Here is a 3,978-nt window from a genome sequence, read left to right on the forward strand (position 1 = left end):
CATCTGCCAAGTGGAGGCCTAGATTTGAAGATAACTATAATAGCTGATATTTGCAGAACATTTGCTGTGTACCAGGCATTGCACCAAATGCTTTGCATATGTTACCTCGTTCAGTCCTCACATCCGCACCATGAGGTAAGTACTATTAATAGAAGAAATCTCCTATCCAATGAGAGCAAAACTAGTGGTCTATTACTAGAAAAAAGAGAATATTTAAAGTAGGACATCTTACGATACATAAATAGACATTATATTAAACATAACATGTGTGCACGTTGTATTTATTAGATGATCTTTTGCAGGAGGGCCAAGGTTGTTTGAGACCAAAGCCTCCAGCTAGAGTCCTACCTCGTTTTTCTTGCATAAAACAATCCTGTGAAGCAGAGTTGATGGTCCCCATCTGGGTTTCTTTCAAATGGAGTGAGATATCTTAGAGATGGTTGTCAAGCAATCTGTAAGCAGAATTCTTCTGGATTTTTAATAACATCCCCCAAGTTTTAACCTACACCTAATTCAACATAAGTTTCTGGTGGATTTTAACAATTGTTTTCTCTGATCTTTTATAATTGTCTTGTGAAGTCTCTCAGTCATGTCCGACTCTTTGCAACCCCATAGACTGTAGCCTACCAGGCTCCTCTGTCCATGGGATTTTCCAGGCAACAGTACTGGGGTGGGTTACCGTTTCCTTCTCCAGGGGATCTTCCCGACCCAGGGATGGAACCCAGGTCTCCTGCACTGCAGGCAGACACTTTACCACCTGAGCCACCAGGGAAGTCCTAATTTATAATTGTCTCGCCCACACTTAATTCAGCATTTCTCTTCTTCTTTGGACAGTTCTCCTCTGCTGGATCTTTCTGAGGCCCTTTCTTAGTTTTCAGAGACACATCAACTCTGTCCCGCTCTCACGTTACATGGGTTTAACAGTCACAACTGGCAGCTTCAAGGACAGATTCAAGGACGGGCCTTCCTGAGCCAGCCAGAGGAGCTGATGGCATTGGAGAGAAGCCACCAGCCTGGAACATTCAGAACGTCATGACACTCACTAGTCTGCCTTTCAGAGGAAGGGAGAACGTCTATAAATCCAGAGAATCCATCGGATGGCGGCCAGTTAAGGCCTTCTTCGCTGCTTTGTTCCCATTTTGCAGGTGAGGAAACTGGTGCGTGAAGTCATTTCCCCAAGGCCACCCTCAGCTGGGAAGTGCTGGGGTTGGAAGGGGACCCGATCTGGCTCCACGCTCTGGATCCCTACAGTCGGCTGCCTCCTTAACACTCTGAGACTCTATGAGCCTCTGGCTTCCCTGCTAGAAGGACTATGCATATAGGTTGTTGTGATCGCCTGCATGGGACTTGAGGCGTATTTAAAAGTCTTCAGGGACTTCCCAGTCAGTGCAGTGGTTGAGACTCTGCGCTTCCACTGTGAGGGGCGCGGGTTCGATCCCTGGTCGGGGAACTAGGATTCTGCATGCCATGAGGCACAGCCAAAAAATAAACAAAACTTAAAAACAAAAAATGTGGAGCATTGTGTCTGGATAAGGATGATGGGGTAAGGGGTAGGGGACCACATCTCCCTCGGTTCCGTGTCCCCAAACCCAGGGCTCTCACGTATCTGTGGAGTTGGCTGGGAGCAGGTTGTGGGCTGCCTTTCGTCTTTCTGTGTGTCCCCGGGACCTACTCCAGAGCAGGCACGTGGGATGGGCTCTGGGACAGAACAGGGAGGAGAAACAGATGCCCTCGCTGCCCTCAGGACTCAGTGTCCGGTGGGAGCCTTCCAGTGCCTTTCACGTCCAAGCCCCTTCGGGCTCAGACTTCTGTCTGGGGTTACCTGGGAACGTTAAACGGACAAAGGATGGAGATTTTGGAGGCAGGCCCATCTGAGTCCTAACTCTGGTTCTGCCACTTACTCGCGGTGTGACCCGGGGTCGCCAACCCCCTTGGTGAGACTCAGTGGGGAGTGAGAAGGCCTCGCAGCAGCCCCTCCATGGACAGCACCCCCGAGGGCCCCGCACATACAGGGCCGGGGCAAGGCCGCCCTGCGCAACTTCCGACCGTTGGTGGCTGTGGAGAGGGACGCGGCGAGCGGGGGAAATGAAAAGAGGCCAGACGCCGTCCAGGCCGCAGCACGCAAGGGGCGCCTCGCCGGGCCGCCCATCCCCTCCCAGGCTCAGAAAGGGGAAGGCGGCCCAGACCGGGAAGTGGTCGGCCTCTGATGACCACCTCACGGGGACCGCGCCAGCCCGAGCAGGAAGTGGTCGCCCCTTCCCACCCCCCGCCCCCCCAGCAAGCCGGCCCTGCCTGAGCTCACACTTGGGAAACAGCTGGGCCCAAAAGTCCCTGTTCTTGGTCTGTTCTGGGAGCCGGCTTTATTCTTAGCAACTCAGCTCGGCCTGGGGCCCCGGGCTCTGTGGCTGGGGGTCTGCAGACCAGGTTTCTCGTCCCACCTCTGCCACTTCCTCGGCCTTGGCCAAGTGGCTTCCCCGTCTGGACCTGTTCCCCATCTGTGAAATGGGGCGATAATCCCCCTACCTGCTACCTCAGAGAATGAAAACGGACAGTCCTAAAAGCTCAGGGCTGAGAAGGCTCCCAGGGCTCCCCGGGTCCATTATCTGGAGAGGGAAGGAGGTTGCTCCCATTTCTACAGTCAGGTATAGCAAGGGTTCTGAGGTTTTGGAAAGAGCCTTGGATTGGGAGCCAGGACTGGGTTCAAGGCCTCCCGTGCGATGGGACCTTGGTCCAGTCGATCAGCCTTTCTGAGCCTTTTTTTGCAGTGAGGGAGCAAGCTGAACTTGCCAGGGTTCCGGTGGGGCTCACCTATGACGATTCTCATGGGGATGTGTTGCAAACTGTAATAGGCTGTGACCATGAATGGCTTTTTAGCCAAGGTGGAATCAGAGTGGAACCCAGATCTCATGGCTCGTTGTTCTCTTTGCTGCCCCCGACCTGAGGCTCTAAGTCTAATGAACGCTCTGAGCCACAGAAAGCTGCCTGGTGGTGGTTGTTCAGTCTCTTAAGTGATATCTGACTCTTCCGAGCCCATGGACTATAGAGCCCACCAGGCTTCTATGTCCGTAGGATTTCCCAGGCAGGAAACCCCAGGAGTGGGTTGCTATTTCCTTCTCCAGAGTACCTGCCTGACCCAGGGATTGAACCCACGTCTCCTACATTGGCAGGAAGACTTTACCACTGAGCCATTAGGGAAGCCCATGCAAGTTGCACTGGCCAGGAATCGAACCTGGGTCAACTGCTTCAAAGGCAGCTATGCTCACCACTGTACCACCAACAGCGGCAAATGCAAATCTCTTTCCCTGAGTCCACTGAGTCACCACCGGAGGCCATGTTCCTGGTGGGGCCGAGTGTGAAAAACTCACTTTGCCTACATCAGTAGCCAGAGACATATCACCTCTGACACCCACCCCTCAGCTCGCGGCTCCACCCACCAACTCCTCCTCTCCTATAGGCCAAGAGGACACGCCTAGGACTGCAAGCGCAAGCTGCCTTTCTGGTAGGGGCCAGAGGAATGGGCAGGCTGGATCAGACAGGGGCAGCCCATCCTCACCAGGCCTCCCTGGTGCCACCTGGCACAGGCCACCAGGCCTGGCTTGGGCTTTAGAAGAGAGGGCCTCAGACCAGGGAGTCCTAGATGACAGGGCTGACAGACAGTTAGAGAACAGCCCATCCAGGGGATAGAACCGGGGTCTGTGGACCTGAGAAGAGCTGGAAACTCCCAGATCGCTCAGAGACTTGTGGTTATGTGCATGCGGTTGAATGTATGTGTGGTTCTTTTGTGTGTGTGGTTGTGTGTCAGTGTGTGTGGAGCTTTGGTTGCATGTGTGTGTCTGCATTTCCCGAGAGGTGGGTCCAGATTTCATTAAGTCTTCAAAGCAAAATTTTAACTTCAGAATCAGTGTGCGTTCCTCCCCTTTCCCATTTCACAGGGAGAACCTGAAGCCGAGAGACACGAATTGTCTCACCACCCTTACA

At 53.3% G+C, this 3,978-nt stretch overlaps 1 non-coding gene across 1 annotated transcript; it reads right to left on the minus strand.

Annotated features, from left to right (window-relative positions):
- Nucleotides 1–3,208: 3,208 nt before the first annotated feature.
- Nucleotides 3,209–3,281, minus strand: TRNAQ-UUG (transfer RNA glutamine (anticodon UUG)). The gene has a single exon. It is a non-coding gene; the product is annotated as a tRNA-Gln (tRNA).
- Nucleotides 3,282–3,978: the final 697 nt, after the last annotated feature.

Source organism: Moschus berezovskii, chromosome 2 (genome assembly GCF_049115385.1).
Source record: "Moschus berezovskii isolate FMDL1 chromosome 2, NW_MosBer_1.0, whole genome shotgun sequence".
Lineage (NCBI taxonomy): Eukaryota > Metazoa > Chordata > Mammalia > Artiodactyla > Moschidae > Moschus > Moschus berezovskii.